Source organism: Papaver somniferum, chromosome 5, assembly GCF_003573695.1.
Source record: "Papaver somniferum cultivar HN1 chromosome 5, ASM357369v1, whole genome shotgun sequence".
In the NCBI taxonomy this organism is placed as follows: Eukaryota; Viridiplantae; Streptophyta; class Magnoliopsida; order Ranunculales; family Papaveraceae; genus Papaver; species Papaver somniferum.
Genome location: NC_039362.1, coordinates 103423642 through 103429641, shown reverse-complemented (window position 1 = coordinate 103429641; position 6000 = coordinate 103423642).

Here is a 6000-nt window from a genome sequence, read left to right as displayed (position 1 = left end):
TTGCCCCCCCCCCCCCCCCTTTTGATGTCCCTTTTGACGATCATGTGTTGGTTGGGTGGTTGAGTGTGCTAGCTAAGTATGAGGAGTTATACACCAAGATATGGAAGAAGTACGGCCATATAACTACTTCGAAGAAGCTTAAAAGTCGCTTTGCATTAGTCAATCGTGTCCAATAAGATTTATCCACCATTTATGGTATGAGCATCATGACTGGGCGCACCGTTTCCGAGGAGGTAATTGAAAGCTGGAAGTTTCATCGAGATGTGTTCGTGCAGTATGATTTCAATGCCTCTTGGTTCTGCAAAGGATTTTCTGAAATCCAGAAGTTGCAAGGAGAAACGAATGAAGTTCCTTCCATGGATTGCATTGCTCGTCAGGAGGAAGAGATCGAGAGGTTGTCTAAGAAGTTGAAGATGAAGCAGGCCGCCCTCCAAAACGTGAAAGCTGCTCTTTCCAAGAAGAGCGAGTTGTTGCTGAAAGACTTCCCTTGATACTTTGCGTCTTCTTTTCTTATACTTCTCTTTTAGATGTTTTGAGTGACGTGAAGAATTCCTTTCATGATTTGATTTAATTTTTTTTGGTTTTGAACTAGCAAGTGATTGCTTTTATGAAGATATTTGAATTTGATTTTCGGGATAATTTATGAGTAGTTTTTTTTTTTGAGAGGAATTATGACTGGGTCAATGGAAATTCTAGGAATTATCATTCTAGAATGCAGGTAATGTACCTTAGAAAATTGTGTATGTTGCATGAAAATTACAAACATCACATGAAAGGAAAACATGTAAAGCAAAATATAAGATGGAAATTGGGAACGATAACGACTTCATTCTCAAAAATGGGACGCGTGCGAGTCCCCAGTAATTTCCAAAGATTTCTCGTACAAATAATTGTTTTAACGAGACTTACTTGATGACGACGAACGAAATTGGGCTTCCCAGATAATTGCTTAAAATCCAAGTTGCGACCCGAGTTATTGTAACACGCTTCTGCTAATGGCTTATGCTAATGAAAAGTCCCCAGCTAATTCGATCTCTCCTGTGAAACTGCACACGTCGGCTTGTAGAGAGAGGAAATATTCTCGATTCATAGGCGCAGCTCCCTTGAGTTGATTTTCTCCCAGACAATGCGTTTCAGGCCGTTGCATTCACTGATGGGGTGATGGATGAATCCGTGGTAATGGCAATATCGCGGATCAATCATCTCTTGATCAGTTGGTAAACGCCGTACAAGAGATAGTTGAACTACTCCATCTTTCACCCAAGCCTCCAACAGCTCCAGAACCTTTCTCATTGAAAACGGGAAGTGCGGGTATTCTGAGTCCAGATTTTCTTGTGTTTGCAGCTGTTGTCGTGAGAATTCTTGCGGGTTTTGGTATGAGGCTCGTTTCGAGGGTGTGGCTGAGATGTGCTTTGACATAGACGCGGACCGTTTAGTTTGGCGGTTTTGCCGAACTGAAACTCCTCCCGAGGGTCCCACATCAATGGTATTGCGACGCGGTTGAACCGAGTACCGTTCAATAGCGAAGCTTTTGTCTTCGTGGCGGTCTTGGCAAATTTCCCCTTCTTCTGGTGCTTCTCTGTTCGGTACAGTCGTGGTGGTTGGGGCTGTGGATTGTTGAACAGCTCTCCGAACTTCTTCAAGCGTCTTGAGATATATGATCTCCAACAGAGTTTCATAAGTCGGGCATTCGTTCTTATTCTGCGGGTATTGTGACACTCCTGGCGAGTCCATCTCCCTGTGAAACTTCTTCAGCCCCTCATCGCTGACTAAGTCTTGTTGGTGCTTCCTTTCGGCTCATATCCGACGTGGTTACGTATCCTGTCTGTAACCCCGTTCTCGGAAGCACGGATCTCAGATAAAGACCCGACATCATCTTTATCGTTAATGGTGTTCTCCAGGCGAGTGTTATCCGTCTCCTTCCACAACCGGATTACAATACCTCTTAAAAGACAAAGCGTCTCATTTTGCTGTTTTGAGATATCATCCTGACTATGTCTTCCACGGTGATTGTGCTTCGATCATTCATGACTTTTGGAGAGCCCGTATGACGAGGATGTATCACGGAGTGGAAATTGATATTTGGGATTTGAAATGAAATTGGGTTAACGAATGTGTTTAGACCTAAGATCCAATTCAATTTTGAGAAAATTGGAATGAAATTGAAAATTGATCTTGCAACCGAGAGATTAATCTCCCACTGTGGTCGCCAGTTGTTTTGGGGTAAAAACTGATTCTGCTGTTTTTGGTAATTTAGGATGTGTTGATGAGAAACGAGTTCAAACCCTAAACAAATGCACTGCACGGGAATGCTTTTAGGTTCAAGAAATTAATCTGTAAGACTCTGGCCTAAACCAAGAAATGGTCGTTCCAGATTCAATTCGGTCACAAGGTGAAGGAGAAGGGTTGATCTTAGGGAGGGAAGCGGAGAAGGTGTTTGAGATTGTGAAGGCGTTGGCTGTTTATGACTTGTATCAGAATGTTGAACTTCCTTGCACAATGTAAGCTATCAGTTCTTGGTGTTTCTGGATACGGTGTTAACAACAACTTGGTTTTCTGCGTTGTTTGGAAATAGGTTAGAGAACCTATTTATACAAGTCATTTTGAGCGCAACCTTCATCTCGTAGGAAGTTGAGTTATGGAGTAGTGGGGTCGTGTAGGTGATTGTCACACGATTACGCCTTTGCCCACTTCCCTCATTACCATTAACCGTCCACCTTTCCTGACACGTTATCGTAATGAGCGCGTTGCACGCCGCACGCTGTAAACCGCCAGACCAATACCCCAGTAAGTGTCCCCCAGTTTGTGACATGTTTGATGTCTCGAATGAGCGGGTCAAGTCGTGGGACCCGCCGCAAAAAATAGCATACGGTGCTATTAGGTTAAATAACTAAGTTATTAATGGAATTGATATTCATGAAATATTGTGCATGCTCGATGCATGTAATGCATCGCTTTTAAGCAAGCAGCTCAAAACAATCGATACACACGAAGCTTCGTTGTTTTAAAGCTTGATTGAATAAGTCGCGGATTAAGCGTCTTAAAACAGCAGCACGTCCAACAATCTTCAAGTGATCGTTTGGAGGTCGTGTGGGCGGGCCATCATCTAGTCGATCACTCCCTGTGGTAGAGTGGCCGACGGTGATCATTAAGGCGCTTCGTTGATCGCCTAATTTTTAATCCAAGTCGTCCGACCAAGCTGGAAAAGTTGGACGAACGAGATGATTTACGGCACATGTTTGCTGTTGTTGAAGGGATTTAGGGCTTTTTAGAGGTGCGCAAACATCCCGTCCTTGGATGATCGAATCCAAGCATTGTTGCTAATCTCAAATAGACCGACCAGGCATGCGTGGAGACGACCCATTGGCGTGCATGTCTACACCTCTCGGTCCCTCAAAGATTCGATTTAGGCCACTCAATTTGACCGGTAAAGATGAGTGGTCGTGATCGATTTGTGACAAAAATATACTGACGCAAAGGGTTTAAAAGCCGTGTGGCATGCCACCTTTGGGGTGTGCGTTTCGAGGCGCCGGGACCTAGTCTGCATAGGCCGGCCGGTCACACGCAAAGGGCCCACGGTGATCATGTTGACATCCTTGGGACCTCTTGAGTCTATATATACACCATCCGTTTAGGCTGGTGAAGATGGATGGTCACGATCAATTCACGACAGATGTGTGTTGCCGAAAACCTTAATTAGTGTTTTGAAATAGCCACGCCCACGCGACTTTGACCAAGCGGTTTGGCACACTGTTGGCCTCTTTTGGGGAGATCGATCACGTGGGGACAATGTTGGGTTGGCGGTGAACGCATGTGTACCTTCCTGATGGTCCTAAATGCGATCCAAGCCATCCAAATATGCTGGCTAAGTTGGATGGTCGTGATCGATTTAAGACGCTAGTGTATTTCCGCGACCCAATTTAGGGTTTGGAAACATCACGCTTGCCATGGTTTGGGCGAGCGTTTCACTGCTCAATGGTCCCACCATGGGAAAGTCGTTCGAGCAAGGAGGAAGTGGGCCCTCCGGTGTGCATGTTAGTGTTTCCCCAATTTCTCATGGGATCATCTAACACGTCCAAGCGAGCAGGCGAAGTTGGACGGTTGCGATAATTTTGAGATTGTCTTGGACAGTTCAAGCTCGTTCGAGCTTCTCCCAAGCAGCGCGGCCACCCTACTTAGGGTTTGCGTTTGACGGCGCTGGGAGATGTATGGTGATGTTCGACCATATAGGGTATAAATTGGCTCACCGGTGGTCATCACGATAATTTCCTATGCCTGCCAAGATTTGGCTAAGCTTGTTAAATTGCGCGGCCAACTTGTGTGGACGTGATCGTTTCTGAGACTGATATGGACAATCCAGATTTTCTTTAAAGAGTAAATATGTGTTCAATCATGCTAACTTTAATTTAAAAAAAGTGTGTAAACGCATTGATCTCTTTGTCAGAGAGATGTAGCCTGTATGAGTATTTTTGTACAGATCACAATACTAGCACTTCGGGAGATTCATGCTACTCTGCTGAGAGTGAGCATTGATCGTCATGTCATGTCAGTATTGAGAGTTTGGTTGAGAATATTGGACGAAAAAATATCAGGCGAGTCATGCATTAGTTAATAATTCCGGCATAAAATAGAATTCACAGAATACTGGGATTGCTAGCACCATTCTGAGTGAACTTCATCTATATACTGAGTCGTTCAATACATGTATGAGCAATGAGGTTTGAGCACTCATTACTTTCGAATGGCCTTTACTCCTTTGCAGGATCATAGCGTTAAATATAGGGTTTTACGATTTTGACCCTAAACTAAAAACCACCATCAACACATGTATAATGCCATTCAAACCGTCGGAATTTTGCTTTGCAGCAAGTATCTCGGCAGGGCTGTTGTTTGTACCATGAGTAAAATTGCCACACATAGGGCCAGAATGTTGCCTGGGCCACTGTTGAGCTGTTATCCAAGCCCGCTAACCAGTCAACCGAAGCAGCCCACTAGCCTGCCCAGTATTACAATGACCAGTCAAAGTCAAAGCCCGGTCAACGGTCAAAGTCAACCGTTGGTCAACTTTCAAAGTCAGGTCGCACGTCGCACCTCTAACCATTCCAGCCACATACTCTGCCGCACTGCCAACCAGTTTCTAGCCATGCTGCCAGATGTGCTGCTAACTAGTTTCCAGCCATGTTGCCAGATGCGCTGTCAGCCAGTCTCCATCCATGTTGCCATCCCATTATGCCTGTCAACCATCAATCCAGTCTGCCAGCATGTGAATTAATTCAGGAGGCATGAATGAGCAGTTTCATGCAGACTTAAACAGGGAGGCATGAATGAGCAGTTTCATGCAGAATTTAACATGGAGGCATGAATGAGCAGTTTCATGCAGAATTGACAAGGAGGCATGAATGAGCAGTTAATGTCATTTAAGTTTATATTGAAATTAGGTATTAAAATGTATAAATAGGGAGGTCCTGAGGAAGAAAAAGGGGGGTAGCTAACACATAAAAAGATACATTGTAATTCAAATATCAATGAAATATCACTCCCCAAGGGGATTCGTCCGTGGACGTAGGCAAACCATGCCGAACCACGTTAAATCCGTGTGTCTGTCATTCCTGATTATTTCCTGTTATTAGCCCTATTTTCATCAACAACACCAAAATCATCGTGTTTAGTGCCTGGAAATATTTCTGGGTGCAAACAGCTGTATTCACCAATATCCTTGGGAACGTTTACATCTTCAACTGCCACAACGGGAGCATTATAGCCATTAACAACATATACCCATGATTGAAAATCACGTGCTTGAAGAAAAGCTCGCATAACAATTTTCCACCATAAGTAATTAGAGTCATCGAAGACTGGTGGTACGTTGATAAAGATAACACCTCTGTCCATAAAGTCATATCCCTACAAATACAGAATTGTAAGGTCTTGAACGTATTTGCCTGCTCTGATACCAATTGAAAAAGCGGGGGTATAACAACCACAACCAATATTTCGCTT